Source organism: Lathyrus oleraceus, chromosome 1 (genome assembly GCF_024323335.1).
Source record: "Lathyrus oleraceus cultivar Zhongwan6 chromosome 1, CAAS_Psat_ZW6_1.0, whole genome shotgun sequence".
Taxonomy (NCBI): Eukaryota; Viridiplantae; Streptophyta; class Magnoliopsida; order Fabales; family Fabaceae; genus Lathyrus; species Lathyrus oleraceus.
Genome location: NC_066579.1, coordinates 295,128,268 through 295,154,949, shown reverse-complemented (window position 1 = coordinate 295,154,949; position 26,682 = coordinate 295,128,268).

The following is a 26,682-nucleotide window of genomic DNA, read 5'->3' as shown; positions in this document are numbered from 1 at the left end:
GTCATGGTTGACTTGACCTTTGTTTGATCAAAACCATTGGATTTAAGGGATTGATGAAATGTACATTTCATCTCCTAAAATGAATGGATGGTATTGATTAGATGAAATTCCTCTCATGATCAATTTGTGTTTCTATTTCCCCTTCCTTCTTCATCTTCATCCCTATTCTTCCCTATTCCCTCATTTTATCAATGAAATCTCTAATGTCTAAATGCTAATTGATTCATCAATGACCTTGTGTCAGAAGAATCAATACAAGTCTGACTGAGAAAGGTCCCTCCCATTTTCTTTTAGTATGTGGTATGTTTTAGGAGTTTGGTTCTTTGTGCCAAATCTCTAACATGCATTAACACCTATATTGCATTGCCTGGCCTCAGATAGTTGTAACTTCTACATAAGTCCAATTACGATTGCTTAACATATAGCTAAATTTGACCCTCAAAGCATAGCATTCTAGTAAGTGAGATTGTAAGTCTCCCATTTTCATGGCATTATGTGGAAACTTGACATTTTTTCCTTTTATGAGAGCTAGTGGCATACTTGTTGAATTATCCAATTGGGCCCTTTCTCATGGAAGATGTCTTGGTTTAAGGATTCATATTTGTGAATGAATGGTTGAGTGTTCTCCAAAGAATTACTTAACAAATTAAAACTTAACATTAACATTGACTAACCATTGACTAACTCTTATTCATTATACTTTTACTTTCAAGTCATTTACTTTATTCAATTTAAATTCCAGTCATTTATCATTCATTACCATTTACATTTCATGCAACTTGTTTATGTTTCAGTTCCTTTTACTTTGCTCATTTGAGCCATATCCTGTGATTGTACATATTTGTTTGTTTGTCTTGATTTTATGTGTGGTCTTAGGACCCTAAAACACCTAATAAGAACAAAAACCCTAAAAAACATTTGGTGGACTGTTGGGACTTGATCTGAACTTTTGGACTTAGAACTAGACCATATTCTTTGTGCTAAAGGACTTGGCCAATGCCAACATTTGAGACTGATCTATCTTTGACAGTGATTTTCATATAATGTAAGATCTTGGATGCCTTGAATTCATCTTCTACTATGTCTCTATGCTTAATTGTTATTTTATTATGGTTTATGTCTGATGTTTTGTTCTGAGTTGATCAAGGAATATTTCATCTGATGCATTGGAAGAAGTTGAAGACTGCTAGCTATTGGAGTTGCTTGCTTGGATATGGCTATATTTATTTGATGCTTTGATCTTCATGATGTCTGGATATTACTTATTATTGCTTGATCAAAGTCCAAAGGAAAATAGGTTTCTATATGACATTCTTGTCTGTTGGATTGCATGCCATTTGTCAGATCTTTTCAACTCTTAACTTTTAAATTTTTACTTAATATAATCTCTTCATCTCCTCCCACTTCTTAAATTTCAAAACTTCTCCCTCTTTTCAAAAACTTTCTTTGCTCGTGTTTTCCAACTTAGACATGTTTTAATGATTAGAAACTTTGGCCTTATGCCAATGAATTTTAAATCTTTTCTTAATCAAACATGTAAATGAACTTAACAATATTAACTTAATTTTCAAAATACAAAAAGAACTAGCAACCCCATTCAAACTTGGGCCTCTTGTGCCTTCTCACTATTTTTTTTGATTAAAATTAACTCACCAACCTCTTTAAAACTTTTACCACGAACTACGTGGTTTTGATCCCTCATTTTTATGTTGATATGTAGGCACAAGATCGAAGGTCTTATCAAACAAAAAAATATAATTAATGAATTCTTTTCTCATCTCCCCACTCTATATTTTATCAAACATCATTTAGACCTAATCACTTGCACACAAAAAAGGGCTCCCTATGAGTACCTAGGACATTTTGGGTGCTAACACCTTCCCTATGTGTAACCAACCCCATTATATGTAATCTCTGGCATTTTATTAGTTTTGATTTGAAAGCTTCTCATCCTTGGGTTTTGTTTGTACTTTTCCCTTTTCCTTTCGAAACAATAAAAACGTGGTGGCGACTCTGGTTTTATTGATGTCAATTTTATCCATAGCTTGATGGTCACGAATTTACCACTACAATTTGCGTAGCAGGTTCTTCTTCTGTGTATCAGCCAAACTGACTCATCCTTATAACATCTGAGCTAATCGACTGAAAAGAATGGAGCACCTCGAGCAAGAGAACCGAGAGCTGAAGGAAAAGATCTCCAGACTCACAACCTTGATGGAGTCTGTAATAGCTGCTTAAAATCAACAGTTTCCACCTCCTACAACTCTTCCTCCTCAGAGGACTGCCATCTCAAAGATCACTTCATCAACTGTTCCTGTGGCGGCTTGCCAGTATGTTCCTGCCATGCCAGCTGGATTCTCATGGGGAATGCCACCCAATTTTGTGCCTGAAGGGTATGCACCTATTTTTGCTTCAGTGCCGACATCTAGCTCGGTCCTGATTATGCCTCCTCCTATTGTTCACACTATGCCTCGTGTCGAGGACACCATTTATCACTATGATTAGTCTGAAGGTCCAGATGTTTATGAGAAGATGGATGAAATGAATGATCAATTCCTTGAGTTACGCAAGGAATTAAAGACTCTAAGAGGAAAGGATTTGTTTGGGAAGAGTGCTGTTGAGCTATGTTTAGTGCCCAATATCAAAATACTGGTGAAATTCAAGGTCCTAGACTTTGAAAAATGCAAGGTGGATACTTGTCCGTTAGTCATCTTGTCATGTACGCCAGAAAGATGTCTACTCAAAATGATAAGACCAACTGCTTATTCACTACTTCCAAGATAGTATGACTGAAGCTTCCCTCAGATGGTATATGGGTTTGGGCAGTGCTAACATTCGTACTTTAAACGACTTGGGCGAGGCCTTTGTCAAGCTATATAAGTACAATGTTGATATGGAGCCAGATAGAGATCAGTTGAGGTCTATGTCTCAGAAAGACAAAGAGACATTCAAAGAATATGCCCAGAGATGGAGGGAGTTGGCCGCTCAAATTAGGTCCACCTTTGAAAGAAAAGGAGATGACTAAGATTTTTTTGAAAACGCTGAGTTCATTTTACTATGAACGAATGATCGCAAGTTCCCCCAATGATTTCACCGAAATGGTGAACATGGGGATGAGATTGGAAGAAGGAGCCCGTGAGGGACGCCTATCCAAAGATGAAGCGTCGACGAGCAAGAAGTATGGTGGGAGTGTCTCTAAAATTAAGGAAGGAGAAACTAATGTAGTATCAGCTGGAAGGCAGAGGACGCCTCATGTGAGGAAGAGTTCCCAGACACGTCAACATCAACATCAAGTATCATTGGTAATTCCAGTCTTTTCCAACAATTCAACCAATCAATCAGTCCCTATTCAGCTACAACAACATCAACAACGACTGAAACAACTTACCAACTAAAACAACAACAATCATCATCAAAACTAGAAGGTATCTTTTAACCCTATTCTTATGACGTACGCAGAGCTGTACCTGTCTTTGGTCGTTAAGAATCTTACCCAACCAAGGAACCCTCCTCAAATTCCTGAGTCACTGCCATGGTGGTTCAAACGAGATTTACATTGTGCTTTTCACCAGGGAGACCCTGGTCATGATATTGAGAATTGTTATCCCTTGAAGTATGAAGTTCAAAAGCTAGTAAAAAGTGGTATGGTGCCCTTTGAGGATAGAGCGTCAAATGTGAAAGTCAACCTGTTGCCTGCTCATGGCAACGCTTCTGTGAACATGGTAGACGGTTGTTCTAGGAATTTCAGGGTCTTTGATGTGCTCCGTATTCGTAGGTCCTTGGTGGAGATTCATACAGATTTGTGCTTGGTAAGCCACTATGAACATGACCGTGTTTGCTGTGTCATTTGTAGTGTGAATCCTCGTGGTTGTGTAATTGTCAAAAGGGATGTTTAAAATTTGATGGATGAGAATGTTAATTAAGTACAACAGTCAAGGTATGTGGGAGATGATGTGAATGTCATCGTGCCAGTGTTCAAGACCCTTGAGCGGGTAGTCATTCAATTCGATAGCAGCAACAAAAATAATGTCAACAGATCGGTATCATCGTTGGTTATACGGTTAGCGGGCCCTGTCCCTTATGCATCCGATAAAGTTGTGTCATACCAGTATAATACCACCATGATTGAAAAGGGGCAAGAGGTTCCTCTCCCAATTGCAGATTAAGTTGTAAATATCGCAGATGTAGTGAAGGTGACCCATAGTGGTCGTGTGTTCAATCCGGTTTTTCCTAAGATTGTGCAAGATGTTTTCGTAGAGAAGAAGGAAGAGATTCCTATAGTTAATCCAGTTAGTGCTCCAACGTGTCAGTTTGGTAAATCCAGCAAGTTGAAGACTAATGATGATGATGAGGTGTTACGTCTGATTAAGAGAAGTGAATTCAATGTTGTGGAGCAGTTGCTTCAAACACCATAAAGGTCTTCGTGATATCATTATTGATGAATTCATAGGCACACAGGGAAGCCTTGGAAAGAGTATTATAACAAGCTTATATGGAACATGATGTGATCGTGGATTAATTTGACCACATTGTTGCCAACATTACCTCCTGTAACAATCTGAGCTTTTGTGATTAAGAACTTCCCAAGGAAGGTAGGAATCACAATTTGGAGCTTCATATTGTAAGAATGACTCTTTGTCCAACATGTTGGTTGACACTGGGTCATCATTGAATGTGTTGCCAAAGTCAACCCTAGCAAGACTTTCTTATCAAGACACCCTGATGCGGTACAACAGCGTGATTGTTAAAGCATTTGATGGTTCTCGGAAAACCGTCATTGGAGAAGTGGACCTTCCGGTTAAGATAGGTCCCGTAAGACCCCAATTTTGACCCTAAGATCCCTCATTCTATCTCATCATATGCATTGGCATTGGGATCATACCTTGGCATCCTCCTTACCACTCATCCATTGGGTTTATTTTGGGAGAGATCACCAAGAACTATGTGATTGTATCATACTTGTTATTTTATCATTTACTAACCGAAATACCAAAAATATGTCTTTGCATTTGTCTAACTCTTTTGTAGGTAGGGCACATGACCACCTTTGATTCATCAGGTTCACATCTAGGGTTTCAGACCCTCATTGCTAAGAGCTCAACCAAGAAATGACCCACAATGTCTCTAGGAACCATATATGAGTCCCCATGAGCCTCATATGTTATTTTGATCAAAAATCCTTCAAGAGTTTGGAATTGGTTTGCCTTGGAAACCCTAGTTCATCTGGGTATCTTGTGTAACTTCTTCACCAAGCGTCTTCAACAATTGATCAAATATTTAAAGGGACACCTTACATTTCATCATCTTATGCATATATGATCTCCCATGAGTCCCAAAAGTCAAGATAATTGCAAGTTAACAAGTTGGTTGATGGTGGTTGACCAAAGGAATTCATCTGATCAAAACTCGGGTCCCCTAGACCTTATCTCCTACAATTTTTATCATATGAAAATGATTCCAAGATAAAATTTACTATAAATGACATTCCAAACAACTTTCATTTTAATGTCTAGAGCTATTTTTTCTTGGAAAGTCATTTTTTATGTTGAAAGGTTATAGGTCATTTTGTCTAAACCCTAATTTGGAGGTCAACTTCCCAAGGTCATAACTTGCTCAATTTTTATTAGATGAAATATTTATGAGTTGCACAATAAACTTTAAGGTGTATACTTCAACTTTTATGTTTGGAGGAAGAGCTAATTCAACTTTTATGAGCATGTGATATGAGGATACATTATAGGCCATTTTGGACCAATACCATTGAACAAGTGATTTTCCTCAACTTCAAAAATGCATTACTCATTCATACCAAATCAAAATGAGGTCAAACTTGTGATAATTTTGAAGGACTTTGAATGATATACAACTTTGATAAAGACACATTTCTCATTTGAAGCTCACATAAAAAGTTAGCCAAGGTGGAATAAGTGAACATATGGCTTGACACTTAGAAATTTTTTTGATATGTTAAAATTTCCAAACTTCCACCTTAAAATTCATCATGATACAAGCTTTAAATGGAAAAGTGTTCAACACAATAGTTGTTCCTCTTGATCTAACCTTTCCAAAAAGTCCAATTTCATCCATTTTGGATAAGGTTTGAATGGTCTGCGCATGGCTTGAACATGGCATCATCATTTGGCAAAGATTAAACTTCAAACATCTCTACACATTTACCTTGCAATCCAAGTTGCATTCAGACTCAATTACACTTGATTATGGACTTAAGTGAGTGACTTCATGGGCCTGTACACACCCATGCAAGCATGAATCATCCATTGCTAAATTGGGAATTTAAAATTTAAGGTGCAAATATCACTTACTACGGCTATAAATAGAGACCTCTAGCATCAGAATTAGGGACCCTTGTGCGTCAGCTTTGATCCAATACCTCAAACCCTCACATTTGAAAGGAGTAACCTAAGAATTTTCTTTGAAAATTGAGTTTGAAGCTCACTGTTTTGAGATTCAAAACTCTAGGGATCGAAAGCTTCTGTTCAATTCTAAACCACTTCTGCAAGCTTCCTGAGTGAGATCAAGCAAGAACCAAAGCAAGAGAGATTAAGTTCTACACATCATTGAAGGTATTTTCTAGATTTTTTCTTCTCTTCGATTCTCTCTCAATTCTCATTAATTCTCTTGGATCCTTGGTTGTCTGAAGTCCTACCAATGTAGGCAAGAAGATTGAGTTGCTTTGAGGTCAAGTCGAAGTAACTCAGTTCATGTACCTCAAATTTCAACTCCGTGTATCTCTCAATATACTTGGAGTTAGGATGAATTGAGGTCAGATTCGTGATCAATGCCATTTTTACTTTAAATCTGTCCTTCTTTTTCATTTTTGTGATGGTGATGAGTGAACCAGTCCGGCCAGGGTCACCTGAGAAGGTGACCGCGTTTTGCTCCGGTGATGTGTTGGAACGGTTCAGAGCCATATGATCATTCCATTATGTTTTAACCACGAGCGTTAGTTTTAAATACCTTTTGTGGGGAGCGCTAACTCGTGTACATGGTGGAACGCGCGTTTTGATCCACATGATCTGCCACCTTAATTAATGAGGGAGATCAAGTGGTCCACGTTTTTTCTAATTATTTGAATTTCATTTTATTTCCTTTATTTTCATTAATTCATATTAATTTTAATATTTGACCAAAAAATATGAGAGTTTCACCAAAAAAATTTAAATAAAATTCTCTTTCATTTTCTGAATTAAAATTATTTTTTGGATCATTATTAATATTTTCATGATTTAATTGATTTTGTGAATATTTTTAATTGTTTAAAAATACTTTTAAGTTTCCAAAAATTATGAAATTTTTCCCCAATGTCCTTTGACCTTGTTTGACCTATGATAAATCTCATGGCCATTCCTTTGGTGTTTTGATGAGGTTTTAGGAAATTGACCAACCATTATTTAATTTAATGCATTTTTTTATTATTTTTAATTGTTTAAATGCCGAATTAATTATGTAGAGGCATTTTAATTGACTTTGTGAGTTTGACTTGTGTTGTTGGGCCTTGGTCAAGGTTGATTTGACCTTGTTAGGTTAAGATCATTGGATTTAGGGGATTGATGGAATGTACATTCCATCTCCCAAAATGAACGAATGATCTTAATTTGGTAAAAATCCTTCTTTGACCAATTTGTGTTAAATTCATTCTCCCTCCCTCTTCATATTATTCCCCTTCTTTATTCATTCATGTCATAGACCTATGATATCTATATATCATAAGACTAGTTGATTGTAAAATCAACATAAGTATGGATGAGATTAGGTCCCCCATTTTGCATTTTCTTTTTGTGTGTGGTATGTTTCATGAGCATAGTCCATTATACTATGTCTCTAACATGCATTAACACCAAAATTCTATTGCCCGACCTCAAATAGTTGTGACTTCTACATAAGTCCAATTACGATTGCTTAACATAGCGCTAAACTTGTGACACAAAAGGCATAGCATTCTAGTTAGTGAGATTGTAAGTCTCCCCTCTTTCATGGTATTGTGTGGAAACTTGGCATTTTTTCCTTCGTTTGGAAGATGTCTTGGTTCAAGTATCCATGCTTGTGATAAGTGGGTTGAGTATTCTCCAAAGAATGAATTAAATAAAAGCAAAAGCAATACTAACTTCTAATCAACTAACAACTAACATATAATTTCAAGTCATTTAACTTTAATGCACTTTAATTTTTAAGCTTTATTCATTTGCCATTATTCATACCATTCAATTTGTTTACTTTAGTACCATTTTCACTTTGCTCATTTGGGCCATATTTTGTGATATATTGTGTTTGTATATACTTGTGTGTTTGTGTGATCTTTTGACCTTAATATACATAATAAGAACAAAAACTTTAAAAAAATATTTTGTGTGGACTGTTGGTTTAATCTGAGACTATTGGACTTAGAATTAGGCAACATTCCCTATGCAAAGGACTTGGCCAATGCCAACTTTCATGAAACTAAGTGCTTGTGAAGTTAACATTCATCTGATACAATATTGAAGATCCATTTGAGTTCATCTGCAATATGATCATGGTGATGCTGTTATTTTGAACATGTGCCATCTTTGAAGTCATCAAATACATGGGAAATTTTTGAAGAAGATCATGGAGTTGCTAAGGTTGGATATGGCTATCTTTATTTGATTCCTTGATCTTCATCTTTCTATTTGTGTATTGATATTGCTGGATTCTAAAGTCCAAGGGAAATTTGGGTTTCTATATGACATTCTTGTCTATTGGATTGCAGCCCATTGGTCAGATCTTTTCAACTCTTAACTTTTAAATTTTTGCTTAGGATTAGTCTCTTCATCTCCCACCCACTTATTTAATTTCAAAATATCTCCCCCTTTTAAAAATCTTCTTTGCTTGTGTTTGTTTTCTAAACTTAGACCATATTGCAAACTAGAAACTTTGGCCTTATGCCATTGCATTTTCAAATTTCTTTTCTTAAACAAACTTGTAAATAAATTTAACTATACTTGACTTAAAATTTTCAAAAGAAAAAAGAACTAACACTCATTCAAACCATTTTAGGCCTTTGGTTCCTTTGTTAAACTTAAAATTTTGTTAAAAGCAATGCACTCACTTTGAAATTGATACGACAAACTACGAGGTTTTGATCCCTCATTTTATGTTGGTACGTAGACACAAGTCCGAAGGTCTTGTCAAACACAAAAATATAATTAATGAATTCTTTTATCATCCCCTCATTCTATTTATTGCAAACATCATTTGTACAAAAACACATATGCACACAAGAAAGGGCTCCCTAGGAGTACCTAGGACACTTTGGGTGCTAACACCTTCCCTATGTGTAACCCACCCCCTTACCTGTAATCTCTGGCATTTTATTAGTTTTGATTTGAAAACTTCTTATTTTTGGGTTTTGTTCGTACTTTTCGTTTTCCCTTGGAAACAATAAAAGTGCGGTGGCGACTCTGGTTTTATTGACGTCTAGCTTATCCATAGCTTGATGATCATGAATTTACCGCTACAGGTCCGAGTGATTTTCAAATTACTTTTCAGGTAATGGATATTCACCCGGCCTATAGATGTTTGTTGGGAAGGCCTTGGATCGATGAAGTTGGCGTCGTGACGTCTACACTACACTAAAACCTGAAATTTGTGAAGAACGGGAAGCTTGTCATTGTGGGTGGAGAGAAAGCATTGTTGGTAAGCCATTTGTCATCCTTTACTTATGTTGATGCTGAGGAGGAAGTTGACACGCCGTTCCAACGTTTGTCCATTGCTGATGAATTAAAGAAGGCTAGGGAACCCATGTCTTCTCTAAAGGATGCAAAAGAGATTGTTCAGACTGGTGGAACTGATAGATGGGGCCACGTCATGGAAGTCGTTAAAAACAAGAATAGAACAGGGTTGGGATTTCAGCAAGGGCTATTCAATGCCAATGTCAAGGCTATGTAAGAAGTTTTCCACAGTGGAGGGTTCATTCACAAGGATGATCAACACTCAGCTGCCATTATTGAAGATAGTGATGAAGACGAGGCTTGCACCAGCTTTGTAACACATGGCTAAACTTGCAACAATTTGGTTGTTGTTGATGTTCCTATTATTATGCACCGCTCGAAGTAATTTGTTGCTTTATTATTTTAAGAAAAACCTTCTCCTATGCCTAAGGGAGAAGTGAAACATTGTTCGGCATTTTCTTATTATCATCAATAAAAGATAATTTTATTCATCCACATCTATGATGTTTATTTTTACTTTTTGCTTTTTTGAACATGGTAATCACAAAAAAACATAAATAAATAACAGTTTTTCCATCTGTATAATATTTGTTTGCACTCAACTTCTCTAAAATCAAAATATCAAATGATTATGCAGGTTGGTTCTCAAAACCATTGAATGTAATAATCCTACTCCCTCTCCCAACTTTTATATCCATGTGTTTGAAGATGAGGAAGAGAATGATGATGAAGAAGTATCTGATGAGTTATCCTGTTTGCTTGAGCATGAGGGAAAATCCATTCAGCCATTTGAAGAGTAAATTGAATTAGTCAACTTGGGTTCGAGGATGATGTGAAGGAAGTCAAGATTGGGTCTCAACTGTGTCCAGAAGCTAAGAAGGTGTTGATTGATCTTCTTTGAGAGTATTCTGATGTGTTTTCCTGGTCCTATCAAGACATGCCTGGTTTGGATTCTGAGATTGTGGAGCATAGATTTCCGTTGAAGCCAGAATGCCCGCTGGTTAAACAAAAGTTGAGAAGAACTCACCCTGATATGGCAGTGAAGATCAAAGAAGAATTGCAGAAACAGATTGATGATGGGTTCCTTGTTACCTCCAAGTATTCGCAGTGGGTGGCCAATATTGTGAATGTTCCTAAGAAAGATGGAAAAGTATGTATGTGTGTTGATTACATAGATTTGAATAACCAGTCTGAAAGATGATTTTCCTCTGCCACACATTGATATGTTGGTAGGCAATACAGCTAAATTAAAAGTGTTTTTGTTTATGCACGAATTTTCCGGTTATAATCAGATTAAGATGGCACCTGAAGATATGGAGAAGACCACATTCTTTACACCTTGTGGAACATTCTATTATCGAGTGATGCCCTTCGTTTAAAGAATGTTGTGTAACGTACCAGAGAGCTATGACCACTCTTTTTCATTACATGATGCATAAAGATATCAAAGTTTATGTTGATGATATGATTTCTAAATCATGTGATGAAGAAGAGCATGTTGAGCATTTGTTGAAGTTGTTCCAGCGTTTGAGGAAGTGTAAACTCTGCTTGAATCCCAATAATTATACTTTTGGTGTTTGTTCTGGTAAGTTGTTGGGCTTTATTGTCAGTGAGAAGTGTATTGAAGTTGATCCTGCCAAGGTCAAAGCAATACAAGAGATTCCTGCGCCCAAAACTGAGAAGCAAGTCATAGGTTTTCTCGGCCGCTTGAACTATATCTCAAGATTTATATCGCATATGACTGCCAGATGTGTGCCTATATTCAAGCTTCTTCGGAAGATCAGTCTTGTGATTGGACCGACAATTTCCAGAAAGCTTTTGATAGTATCAAAGAGTATCTGCTTGAGCCTCCGATTTTGTCTCCGTCTGTTAAAGGAAGACCTTTGATCATGTATTTGACTGTGCTTGAAGAGAGTATGAGTTGTGTTCTTGGTCAGCAAGATGAATATGGGAAGCAATAATATGCAATTTACTACCTCAGTAGGAAGTTCACCGATTGTGAGACTCGATATTTTATTCTTGAGAAGACATGTTGCGCATTGGCTTGGGATGCTAAGTGTCTGTGCCAATATATATTGAATCATACTACTTGGTTGATATCCAAAATGGATCTAACCAAGTACATTTTTGAGAAGCCTTCTTTAACTGGGAGGATTGCCCGTTGGCAGATGTTGTTATCTGAGTATGATATTGAATACCGATCTTAGAAAGCAATTAAAAGTAGTGTCTTGGCTGACTATTTGGCTCACCAACCTCTTGAAGATTATCAGTAAATACAATATTATTTTCCTGACGAAGAGATTTTGTACTTGAAGATGAAAGATTGTGATGAACCATTGCTTGAGGAAGGGCTAGAATGTGGTTCCCGTTGGGGCATGGTATTTGATGGAGCTGTTAATTTGTATGGTAATGGCATTGGGGAAGTGATTATTACTCCTCAAGGCACTCATTTTCCGTTTACAGCTAGATTGACCTTCAAATGTACAAACAATATGGATGAGTATGAAGCTTGCATTATAGGGCTTAAAGAGGACATTGATCTCAAAATCAAATATCTTGATGTCTAGGGAGATTCATCTTTGGTTGTGAATCATATCAAAGGTCAATGGGAGACGAATCAACCCAGTTTGATACCATATAGAGACTATGCAAGGAAGATATCAAATCGGATGGCAGATGCTCTTGCAATGTTGGCTTCCATGATTGTGATGAAATTTTGGAATGAAGTTCCTAATTTGACTATAATGCGTCTTGATAGGCCAACTCATATATTTGCCATTGAAGAAGTCAAAGATTAAAAGCCATGGTATTGTGATATCAAATGTTTCCTCCAAAGTCAGATTTACCCACCTGGGGCAACTTTGAAAGATAAGAAGACTTTGAAAAGATTAGCTGGAACTTCTACCTCAATGGTGATGTACTTTACAAGAGAAATTTCGATATGGTTTTACTCAGATGCATGGATAGACACGAGACAGACCTATTGATGACTGCAGTCCATGAAGGTTCCTTTGGTACTCATTCCATTGGACATGTTATGGCGAAGAAAATGTTAAGAGTAGGCTACTATTGGCTGACAATGGAATCTGATTGTTGCAAGTTTATGAAGAAATGCCACAAGTGTCAAACTTATCTAGATAAGATTCATGTTCCTCCGACACTGTTGAATGTCGTTTCCTCTCCATGGACCTTCTCCATGTGGGGAATTGATATGATTGAGCCCAAAGCTTCAAACGGACAACGTTTCATTCTGGTGGCTATTGATTACTTCACAAAGTGGGTTAAAGCGACATCATATGCAAATGTGACCAAGCAGATTGTGCTCCCCGTGGAGGTTGAGATCCCATCATTGTGTGTTTTGATGGAATCCAAGTTGACAGAAGTTGAATGGTGTCAAACCAGATATGACCAGCTGAATTTTATTGAAGAGAAGAGGTTGACTGCCATGTGTCATGGTCAGTTGTATCAATAGAAAATGAAGAAAGCTTTTGATAAGGTCAAACGTCGTGCGTTAAGAGAAAGTGACCTCGTGCTCAAGAAGATCTTATCTTTCAAACCTGATGCTAGGGGAAAATGGACTCCTAATTATGAAGGCCTATATGTTGTTAAGAGAGCCTTCTGAGGTAGTGCTTTGATTCTTACAACTATGGATGATGAAGAGTTCACTCGTCTTGTGAATGCCAATGCAGTCAAGAAATACTTCGCCTTAAAATATGAAAAGAATAGCTCGCTAATTTGAAAACCCGAAAGGGCGGCTTAGGCAAAAATGAGCGTCTCAGTGGAATGAAAACCCAAAAGGGAGATCCAGGAAAAAGTTAGAGACATAAAATAGAATAATTCATCCCGGTAGATTGAGTACCCCGCATTGGGACAATCTAGGAAAAAATTAGGGATTATGGAAAGTAACTGCATTTGGCTGGTCCTGATCATTGAAGCAGTTTTGAGCAGTCATTTGGTTCTGATCCATCATTCTCAACTGAAGGAAAACATAATAGATTTCAAAGTTGGTAGGGAGAGTAGTGATCATTGTAATCAATATAGCCCTTTTCCATGTAAAATACCATTTTCAAACTTTGTAAAGATCCATGGAGTCCCGCCATTTGCGGACTACCATTATATTAAATAAAGTTGAGTGTTTATCCAATTATTTCTATTCTTATTTGTTTCTATTTTAAAATTGAATTTTTATGATGATAATTTTGAAATAAATAAATGAATAATCATCTTTCTTAAAATAATAAGGCATTTACTTTAAGAGTAATCGATTTCAAAAGGGAATGTCAACGGCAATCTCAAGAAAGGTAAGTCTTGACGCGTGAAGCATTTGTTGGTCTTCCCCAGGCGTTTGTTTGGTGACTTTATCCTCCCCAACAATTCATAATTCATCCCCAGCATGGTTGATAAGTTTCTCCCTGCGTAATTTATCATCTCCAGTAGAGTTGGTGGGCAGTTTTTCTTCCCCCGTTGAGCTGATGATCTGTCTCCTCTACAAATCATCTTTTCCCAGTTGAGGCGTTCATGTTTTTGCATTTCCCAGTTTGTGATTTTGAGAGTGAACCCTGGATTATCTTGGAACCTTTATTTGGTCTCCAGATCTCCAACGTAATTATTTATGTTGCTTTGCCGTGGCAGTTTCTCTTGCGTAAGTTGGCAGAATCAACAGATATTGTTGTGCCTTGAAATTGGTTTATTTCTCAATCTCCAAGAAGAATCTCATGATTGTTGAAGTTTTTATGGCCTTTAATTTGTCCTAACAGATCATTGCATCCCCATCAAAATCTCCATATAGATGTTTTACTGATGGAGTCCCCATTTGAGTGTCTGGTTCTCCTCACTCAGAAGTTTTATCTTCTAATTGTGACTTAAAACCCCATTGGACTTCCGCCTTTTGACATAATCTCTTCCCCCATGCAATGCATAGTTCTGAGCAGTATTGATGATGTCACTTGCAATGTTGTCTCCCATTTGATATGGCATTGACGTAAAATTCCCTACAGCGTTGACTTGTTAGGATCCTCAGCAGATCCCTCTTTATCCTTAGCATTTTGGGTTGGATGCATGTTCTCAATGTCCTTCCACAACCAAAGTTGAATTCTTCTTGCAGTTAGGATTTTATATCTGTGATGATTTATCTTCATCCCTATCAGGTTCTCCAGTTGGTGCTCCATCTTGTTGAGATTAGTCGAACACCTAGTTGAGATAATCTAGATCTTTGTTATATGTATCCCTTGTGCTCGTTTGTCAGCATAATTATATGCATACTCATGCATATACATGCATATAACACAACATCATATATTTCATTGCATATTTTATCGCATTAATTTTTCTTCTGATCCTCTACCTTGGTGATATTATCTCCCCGTGTAGATTTGGTGTGTCTGTCCTCCTTCAATTGTAGAGTGCCAACCCCTTAAGAAGAAAAAGTTTATCTTTTCTCCCGTCCCCACTGAGTTATTTCCTCGTAGATGAATATTAGTTTAGTCTCCTCCCTAGTTCATTATCTGGATGGAACCACTCCCCTTGAGTTATATCCTTATTGGGTTGAGTCTTGTTTGACCGTTTCTTTCTAGTTCATACCTAGATAGATATTTTGGTTCCCGAGAGTTTATTACCCAGTAACTGGTAATATTCTTCTTGGTGTTGATTACTTTACCTGTGTTAATTTTCCTAGTAACCGGTAAAAGGTAATTTACTTCTTTGTTTTTTCTCCAGCGGATTCGTTTTCGTTTCCTCGACAAGTTTATCCTTGATATGTTCATCTTAACTGATGACATATATTATTCCTTTTTTGTTGTATTCTACCTAGTAAAAAGGGAGTTGTAATCCCTATTTTTCCCCAGAAGAGTCGATCCTTGATATGTTCACTTTAACTAGTGTCGAATTGTCTCTTTCTTTGGTACTCTACCTAGTAGACCGTAGTTGTAATTCCCACTTGCGGTATTCTACCCAGTAAATGGTAGATATAAATCCTATTCTCCCCTCAAAGTTTATCCTTGATATGTTCACTTTAACCAGTGACATATTTTCTCTTTCTTTGGTTTTCTATCCCCACAGATAGTTTTAAACCCTATTTTCCCAACAACTTATCCTGGATATGTTCACTTTAATCGGTGACAGATATTCTTCCTTTGAGTTTATCCTTGATATATTCAGTTTAACTAGTGACGAATACTCTCTCTTTGGTCTTCTGCCTAGTAACAGGCAGTTGTAAATCCTATTTCATTTCTTTTCTGCAGTAGGTCATTCTTACCCAGTAATTGGTAATGAATATGCCTCATTTTCTTTCTCAATAAGTCATCCTTGATATGTTTACCCTAACCGGTAACAGATGTCCCTCTGTTTGAGTATCTTATCTTCTTACACAATAACTGGTAGTAGATAATATATCTCTTTTACTCATGTGTTGAAGTTTTTATTCCCTAGTTGAGTTTGGTTTCATGTTTATTTGAGAAATTGAATCCCCTTTTGTGTAAGTATCTCAACTTTATTCTGATTTACGTTATTCCCCAGCGGGTGTTTCTTGTTCTATTGGTGTTATCCCAATACATGCAAATTTCCTTTCTCCCCAGACCGAGTCTTTCCATTGATTTACTTTCATGGAAAATACCTCGTATCTTCAGTAGTTTTTAAGTCGTAGCCTGACCTACGCATAACTTTTATCCTTAGAGTCTCTGACTCCCTAGTGAGTTTTCCTTATGGAATATGTTGTTCTCCTGTGGACTTTCAGTCTATCCAGATTCTTTTCCTTTGTGGCAACATATCCCTGTCATACCCTAAATTTTACCCTGAGTTTTTCACTCGTATCAACATAGCATGAATCGATCCAGTTTGTCATGCATTTCATTAGTTAAAAAGAATTTATCAAGATTTTAGATAAAAAGTCAGAAGTTTTGGCATTTTATCTTATATTAATAATCTTCATTCATCATATGTTGATTAAGAAGTCGAAAGACTTGATTTCTCGATCTCAGTGCATCATTCATTCAATTACATCTTGTTTCAGAGGTTCAGAAGGTGAGAATTAAGAGCATTGTCGTTGTCTGAATATATGTATAGATTTTGTTTGTGTTTGAGAATGAGAAGCAAATGGTCCAAGGGAGATTCATCTGCGTCTAATTGTCTGTTCGTATTTATTCAGTCAGTGAATCAGTGCATTCACTGGATGTTTGCATTTTATACTTGTCACAACGTGCATTTTGTTCCGCATAATGTTTAAAATATCAGCCATATAATTTTTTCGGATCTACAGACAGACCGATCAAATTGTTTCTCAACTGTACGTCGAATTAGCGGGCAAAAAAATTTCAAAATTAAGCTTTTGACATCAGTTTTATTGATCTATGATTCACGTAGTTTAACTTGGCGTGCTCGGTTTTTTTAATTTTTCGACTACTTTTTCGGTCGCATTTTAAGTCAGCTTGAGCCTTTTAATCGGACGATTTTTATCTCAAAATTTGATCCAAACTTGTATGTTTCCGAGAAGTTTATTTCGCGGCGGTCATTATAACACATTCATTTTAATTTTTCAATCATTTTTTTCACCCGATTTCTCAATTCATTTTCATCCATTTTTTTTTGTTTTTTTTTATCAAATTAATCTTAACAAATTTTAGATTTTTTTTATCTAGTTAAATTAATTTGTTTTGAGTCATTAAAATTATTTATTTGTGTCATTTTTTTTAATATGGTTTTTAAATATGTATATGTGTATGCTATTATTACTTTTAAAAATTGAGAGAAAATATCTCTTTTCCTCCACCACAAGGATTAAACACGTAAGTGCATCTCTCAACACATATCTCTCTCACGTTGAATTGGCAAATAGGACTGCTACATCTTTATATAAAAATAACACTTCTTCTTCTCCTTTGGACAAGACAATCTTTATTACCACAAAGGACAATTACAGTAAAACCAAAACTTCATGACAAACCTTAAATAAATAAAAAACTTCTCACAATTGGAACAACTAAGCATATATAGCATCATCAAGACACAACACAACCATTGCATTCCTTCAAGAGCAAACAACAACAAGCAAAGTTCAAGAATGTGAAAATAGAACAAAGAAGAAGAATAAAGTGTAAAACAGAATCTCCGATTGCATCCTTACAACTACAACACGGAGAACCAGCATCACACCTAATTGAAGCAAGATTTCTTTTGAAAGCATACTCAACAAGGTTGCGTTAACTTGACTCCTAGATATTTGCTAAATCATCTGTATTGGTATCATATCCCGTTGTCTGTTGCACTTTGAATAAACCAGTGATCTGTTCACTATATATCAACATTCATTTCAATAATGATTGATTTCAAATTTTGCATAAGCACTGCATTAAAATTACCATTTTTTGAATGAACAATTTTATTTGCAAATCACAATTTAGCATCATGGAAATTCCTCCAAAGAGCAGTCAGCTTGGTGCAAGCCGTTTCAAGATTCAGCGGTTCTGGGGCAATCACTTCGAGACGCAATAGGTCTCTCCGAGGCTCATGCTGGGGCAAGCCACATCCATAGTACAGTGAATCCCTACATTCCCAAATTCAGTCACTCATGGGAATTCTGCTGTAGGATTCAGAATGCTGGGGCAAGCCATCTTATGTAAGACTTTGGAAAGTAAATGTCAATTTCTTTTTCAAAGGCCCAATAGACAGGGGCGTGATAAGTTCACAAGATGTGAAACATCTCAACGATCACCATGATCTGAGCAAGTCAGAGTTATCTATTCTTTCAAAGACAAGAGTTCCCAACTGAAGCCCTCTAGGCGGCAAAGTAGAAATCAAAGTTTTGCAAACCATCTTCATGGTGTTAAAACTGTTCAAAGCCAGTGGTGTCGGGGAATCAGAGCTTGATACCCACAAAATGCATAACCTAATATATTCATGCATTCACATTCATTTTTCATATCATGTATATAACATATCATGCATGAACCTCAACCGAATTCAGCAACCTCCCAAGGAAGTTCAGTGTAATCCTCAGCAGAATGAAGATTCAAGGGGTGTTCTCAGGAGTAGAACATTCATTTTCTTCAGTAAGTACTTTCAGAATTTGATCATTGTTAGTGTTGATTCTCAATGCAATTTTCTTCCCCAGCAAGGTGATTGATGTTCTCCCATTGAAACTCTGGTGTCAACGGAATTTCTGCTTGGTTTCCCCAGTAGATAACTCCACACAGAGTTTCTCCAACATTGTATTTTCTCCAGCAAAATTTCATGAACTCCCCAGCAAGTCTCTGGGATCTTCTCATTCCCCAAAAAGTCTTCTGTCAGCCAAGAGCAGCTGAACATGCAGTTATTCCCCAAAGGAAGCAATTTGTTTATTTCCCAACAATTTGCATCAACCAAGAGCAGTTGAATGCATTAGTTTCAGCCAAGAGCAGCTTAATACTATTTTATTTTCCAGCAGTTTACTTCAACCAAGAGTCGTTGAATGCATCAGTTTCAGCCAAGAGTTGCTGAATATGACATCTTTAGCCAAAAGCAGCTGAATATGATCATTTATTCCCCCAGGAGTGTCTGCCTTCAACGCAGAACGTCTGAAGACCAGTGGTGCATGTTACCTTATAACAAATCCATCCCAAAGTGTCTACCGTCAGTCAAGAGCAACTGAACATGATTCTCTCATCCTTAGTAATTTGCATATCATCTAAGAAATCAATAACATTTCTCATTACATTTACATTCAATGATTAAGGAATCAAGAGTATTTCTTAACTCATCTTCATATCATCTGAGAAATCAAGAGTATTTCTCAATTCATTTACATTCATGATTAAGGAATCAAGAGTATTCCTTAATTCATTTGCATATCATCTGAGAAATCAAGAGCATTTCTCAATTCATTTACATTCATGATTAGGGAATCAAGAGTATTCCTTAATTCATTTGCATATCATCTGAGAAATCAAGAGCATTTCTCAATTCATTTACATTCATGATTAGGGAATCAAGAGTATTCCTTAATTCATTTGCATAGCATCTGAGAAGTCAAGAGCATTTCTCAGCATATTTACATTAATGATTAAGGAATCAAGAGTATTTCTTAACTCATCTACATTCTCATGATTAAGAAATCAAGAGTATTTCTTAACTCATACATAGTTCATTTGCATTCATGATTAAGGAATCAAAGAGTATTTCTTAACTTATCTTCACAACATTTGAGAAATCAGGAGCATTTCTCATATCATTTATCATCCGATGATTAAGAGATCAAGAGTATTTCTTAATTCATCTGCATTTTCATTCATCCATATGATGATTAATAGATCAAGAGTATTTCTTAATCCAATCATCTCTAAGGAGTCAAGAGTACTCCTTAGCATCCATCTTAGTTATCATTCATACAGTTGAGAAATTGAGAGTATTTCTCAATTCATTCGCATTCATTTTTAAGGAGTCAAGAGTACTTCTTAACCTTCATTTACATGCATATCGCCCGACAATTAGGAAATCAAGAGTATTTCTTAAATATCGTTGCATTCATTTGCATTATTGTCTGTTGATTAAATCAAGAGTATTTCTTAAATCCGAGTGCATTCAGTCATAACCATAAGCATATCATTCTTCTACATAAGAGGGAAAAATTTGGGTTTGTTTAGTATTTAAACTATCTTTCACCATGATTGATTTGAAGAAGAGTTCTTCATATCCTCTAGTTAAAGAAGTTTAAATAGGGGCAGCTGTCATACCCTAAATTTTACCCTGAGTTTTTCACTCGTATCAACATAGCATGAATCGATCCAGTTTGTCATGCATTTCATTAGTTAAAAAGAATTTATCAAGATTTTAGATAAAAAGTCAGAAGTTTTGGCATTTTATCTTATCTTAATAATCTTCATTCATCATATGTTGATTAAGAAGTCGAAAGACTTGATTTCTCGATCTCAGTGCATCATTCATTCAATTACATCTTGTTTCAGAGGTTCAGAAGGTGAGAATTAAGAGCGTTGTCGTTGTCTGAATATATGTATAGATTTTGTTTGTGTTTGAGAATGAGAAGCAAATGGTCCAAGGGAGATTCATCTGCGTCTAATTGTCTGTTCGTATTTATTCAGTCAGTGAATCAGTGCATTCACTGGATGTTTGCATTTTATACTTGTCACAACGTGCATTTTGTTCCGCATAATGTTTAAAATATCAGCCATATAATTTTTTCGGATCTACAGACAGACCGATCAAATTGTTTCTCAACTGTACGTCGAATTAGCGGGCAAAAAAATTTCAAAATTAAGCTTTCGACATCAGTTTTATTGATCTATGATTCATGTAGTTTAACTTGGCGTGCTCGGTTTTTTTAATTTTTCGACTACTTTTTCGGTCGCATTTTAAGTCAGCTTGAGCCTTTTAATCGGACGATTTTTATCTCAAAATTTGATCCAAACTTGTATGTTTCCGAGAAGTTTATTTCGCGGCGGTCATTATAACGCATTCATTTTAATTTTTCAATCATTTTTTTCACCCGATTTCTCAATTCATTTTCATCCATTTTTTTTTGTTTTTTTTATCAAATTAATCTTAACAAATTTTAGATTTTTTTTATCTAGTTAAATTAATTTGTTTTGAGTCATTAAAATTATTTATTTGTGTCATTTTTTTTAATATGGTTTTTAAATATGTATATGTGTATGCTATTATTACTTTTAAAAATTGAGAGAAAATATCTCTTTTCCTCCACCACAAGGATTAAACACGTAAGTGCATCTCTCAACACATATCTCTCTCACGTTGAATTGGCAAATAGGACTGCTACATCTTTATATAAAAATAACACTTCTTCTTCTCCTTTGGACAAGACAATCTTTATTACCACAAAGGACAATTACAGTAAAACCAAAACTTCATCACAAACCTTAAATAAAAAAAAAACTTCTCACAATTGGAACAACTAAGCATATATAGCATCATCAAGACACAACACAACCATTGCATTCCTTCAAGAGCAAACAACAACAAGCAAAGTTCAAGAATGTGAAAATAGAACAAAGAAGAAGAATAAAGTGTAAAACAGAATCTCCGATTGCATCCTTACAACTACAGCACGGAGAACCAGCATCACACCTATGAAACTGGCGACGACGCGGCTCCTATAACACCACATTCAGGAAATGTGCCGCCTATCCGGTTCGTTTTCTTCTTACTCACATTTTGCTTCATTCTACTTTTGCCTTTTACATTTGAATTAATATGCAAATTTGGTGTTGATTTTTACGAGAGAAATTTTTATTTACCGGTATTGTTCATCACCTCTTGAAGAAGTATAAAAGCTCTTTAAATTTGATGTGTTTTCCGAAACCATGAGAGAAATGGCTATGTTGTTGTTTGTAGTTTCCATGTAACTATATTCTTGTTTGATTCCATGCAGAGAGAGTGGTTCATACACTCCATGTTTTTTCTTTTAATCTCTAAAAAATAATAAGGAATAATGATGTGTGTTGGTTAGTAATGTGGGGAAATGGCTATTTCCAAAAGAATGAAGAAGTTGGTGTACGTGGACAACTTCTTTACCAATAAGTTACTTTCATTTTTAATTTTTTTAATTTTTTTAATTTTAACTTTCTCTTATTTTATTATTATTTATGTTATTTTGCTAAAAATTAGTTTCTTGGTTTTAGACTATTGGTCTACAATTAGGCCCAAGTTTTTTTAGCCTTTAGATTTAGAAATATTAAAATACGAAAACATTTTCATTTTTGATTTATTAGCCTTATTAAATTAAAAAATACCCAAAATAGGTCTTTCATCGAGTATGTTTTTTTCTTATTTAACTAAAAAAAATAAAATACCGAATACAAAATAATACTTTTCAAAATCAAATTCAAATTGAATACAAAGTCAAGCCTTGCCCCCGCCACATCCAAACTATTTTCATAAGTCAACTTCAGACGCTTGATCCAACGTCAAGTCGTCCTCTATTTTCAAAAGCTTTTCACAATAAAAATGGAAGAAACTGATTAAGTTTAGACTTTCTCTGTTTCGAATGTTAGGATACTGTTGTAGAGCTCAATGTTCAAACATTCGTCTTCCATATTAAAATACAATAATTACTAGAATTGTGTCATTTCTCTTATAGAAGAAAAAGACTGATTGGGTATCGACCTTCTGTTTCCCGATTATTTGGACACTGCTGTAGAGCTCTATGTCTGATTAATCGTCTTCCGTTAATGAACTTTGACCTAATTTGCCACACATTTTCATAATACATTATTGGATGAAAAGAGAGTGATTAGGCTTAGGCCTCTTCCTTTTCGGGCATTCGAGTACTGCAGTAGAGCTCCCTGCTTGGATGCCTGCCTCCACTTAAAATCAACTCAAACTCATCAAACTTGTTTTCCGCCCTTGTGCGACTCCGAAAACATTTTCAGAAAAGAGTATGCAACATTTATTTTGATGCGAAACAAACAAAGACTTCAGCCTCCAAGAGTGAGCAGCAAGTAAAGGTTTAATCGCTCAAATGTGATCCAAGAATCACTCTCTTTAAAAGCAATCTACCCATAAGTTCTCTTTGGGTAGAACTACGTTTGCCTTGAGTTCTTCATAGCACCTGAAGATACGTAGGAGCAGGATTGCGAAATCTTGTCAGGCACATTAGTATTAAAAAACCTTAAGTCTTTCCTTTCTTTCTTTCTCTTTTCTCACTCTATAAATAGAAATTCACAAACGATATCACGTTAACACTCTAACACGAAACTAACTAAATGGGTCCCATCGAGTACGATGGATGTGAGGGGTGCTAATACCTTCCCCTTGCATAACCGACTCCCGAACCCGATTTGGTTGCGACGACCATTTCTTTTTTTATTTTTTTATTTTTGTGGGTTTTATCGATATTTCCCTTTTCCCTACTTGGGAATAAATAAAGTTCGGTGGCGACTCTGTTTTATTTATATTTCGAGTGTTCCCTACACTTGGGTATTTTTCGCGCCGCGACAGCTGGCGACTCTGCTGGGGACGTGAAGTTCTCCTAAGCGAGTCAACCCTAATTTAGTTTGTTTTGTGTTTGAGTTTTTGCTTTTATCTGTTTGTTTGCTTCTTATTTATTTTATCTATAAATGCCTTTATTATCTGTATTTCCAATTATTGTATTATTGATATATGGTATCATTGGAACTTTCTGGACTATTGGCATTTGTGTGAGGAAAAGCTTTATACCCGAGCTATGAGAAAAACTTAAGTTAGGATGGTGGTTGTGTAGTATTGACCTGCGAGATATCAGACTCGTTAGGTTGATGCGAGAACCCCACTCAGATGAGATCCCTTGAAAGTATTACTGTCTTACGATTAGCCGTTTTTGGCGGTGATACTTTCAACCTCGATCTATGATTCTGAGGACCTTTTGTAGAACCCTAAACCTATGGCTTTTAGGACCGATGGTTGTGTAGTGTTAACCTATGAGACTTAGGACTCGTTGGGTTAATACGAAGACCTCACTCGGAATAGATCATTTTTGAGGATATTGTTGTCTTACGAGTAGTCGTTCTGACGATAATATTGTCAGGTGTGATCCATGACTGTGGGAACCGTGTCTAGAACCGTGGAGTTGATGGTTGTGTAGTATTGACCTACGAGACTTAGGACTCATTGGGTTAATACAAAGACCTAACCTAAAATAGATCCTTTTTAAGATATTATTGTCTTACGATTAGTCGTTCTGACGATAATATTCTTGAATTGGGTCCATGACTCTAGGAACCTTTTAAACCCTAGAGCCTACCTGTGCTTGTTTTTCCTATTCCTGGAACCTTTCCTCCATGAAGTAATTAATCAGAATGTTTAATGATCATGTACTCAAATGTGCATACATATACATGAGCATTTCATTGTCATAACATACATAATATGATCATAAAAAGTTGTCGCGTCTGCATGTATCAAACATGCATATGCACACATTCACAAAAAAAAACTCATTCCATCCTTTGTCCATAATCCGTACTTGATTTCCTGACACCCGTATCAGACTCAAAGCAACTTTCAAAGGATCATGGACCTAGGGGATCAAATCTAATTTGTGTTAAGAGAAGATGTTGGCTTGATAAAGAATCAGATGAACCAACTATGAAGAAGGACGACCCTATAATGAATCAAGCGAGAAAGCTCATCCTCAACAGTTGCAATCATTTGGCTACTGTCGTTTTTCATTTGTATTTCCTTTGCAAGTTTTAATGTGTATTTGCTTTTAAGTATTGTTTTCTTTCAATTGTAATATTAATGAAGTGATCATGCATTTTCTGAATCAATCATGTCGTATTCACTCATTTTTTTATATCAAAAACAAAAAAAAAAAATTCCCATTAACCTTTCTTTATCAAACTGTTGTTTTAGCAAATATTTGAGGGAGGATGATGAAAAAAAAAACCAAAATTGCTGACAAGTATGTTTTCAAACAAACTTTGTTGAAGATGTAAGGCATTGTTTCAACTCCTAAACACCGGAGATATAAGGAAGATAATCCCTCGTCAACCCCTTTGAGCCTAGAGGTTGGTGTTTCTTTCTAAAAGAAAAAACCCTTTATTTTGAACCCGGAGCAGGGTAGTTTTCAGTTAGTTTGGCTATGCATTCAAAGTTCAAGAGAATCATTCCAAACACCTAAGACGTGTAACCACATGCTTTTATTCACACATCAAGAAGTGTCGAATCAAACATAAAAATCTAAAGATATTGTGGTTATTCCTCAATAAACCAATGACATGGCAGTCATATTCAGTTGAAAAAGAAAAAAAGACAAAGAGCCTGCTAAGTCGAAAACCAAGAAGGTGACTTAGGCAAAAATTAGGGCATCCCGGTGGACTGAGAGTTCAAAAGAACCATTCCACGCAAAATTTAGGGAAAAGGAGAAAAAAAGGAAAGAATAAAAAAAATGTGACCATCAAATCAAGAACCAAAGGGTCACCCAAAATTCCTAAGCATAAAGAAATTTTTGTGATTACCAAAGACAAGTGACTGCAACCTCAAATGAATGATCATCATTGATTCTTAAGCCAACAATTTCACACTTTCAAACTCTCTTGGAAGTTGAACGCATTTGTCAAATTCACTGAATGTAAGATTGGAGATCATCATGAAGAAGGGGTGGGTTAAAAGTAAATTTTGAGCCTCATATCCTTTTGTTTATAACCGTGAACCAGGCCACATTACGACCCTCAAAAGACCTAATTGAAGAAAGATTTCTTTTGAAAGCATACTCAACAAGGTTGCGTTAACTTGACTCCTAGATATTTGCTAAATCATCTGTATTGGTATCATATCCCGTTGTCTGTTGCACTTTGAATAAACCAGTGATCTGTTCACTATATATCAACATTCATTTCAATAATGATTGATTTCAAATTTTGCATAAGCACTGCATTAAAATTACCATTTTTTGAATGAACAATTTTATTTGCAAATCACAATTTAGCATCATGGAAATTCCTCCAAAGAGCAGTCAGCTTGGTGCAAGCCGTTTCAAGATTCAGCGGTTCTGGGGCAATCACTTCGAGACGCAATAGGTCTCTCCGAGGCTCATGCTGGGGCAAGCCACATCCATAGTACAATGAATCCCTACATTCCCAAATTCAGTCACTCATGGGAATTCTGCTGTAGGATTCAGAATCCTGGGGCAAGCCATCTTATGTAAGACTTTGGAAAGTAAATGTCAATTTCTTTTTCAAAGGCCCAATAGACAGGGGCGTGATAAGTTCACAAGATGTGAAACATCTCAACGATCACCATGATCTGAGCAAGTCAGAGTTATCTATTCTTTCAAAGACAAGAGTTCCCAACTGAAGCCCTCTAGGCGGCAAAGTAGAAATCAAAGTTTTGCAAACCATCTTCATGGTGTTAAAACTATTCAAAGCCAGTGGTGTCGGGGAATCAGAGCTTGATACCCACAAAATGCATAACCTAATATATTCATGCATTCACATTCATTTTTCATATCATGCATAAACCTCAACCGAATTCAGCAACCTCCCAAGGAAGT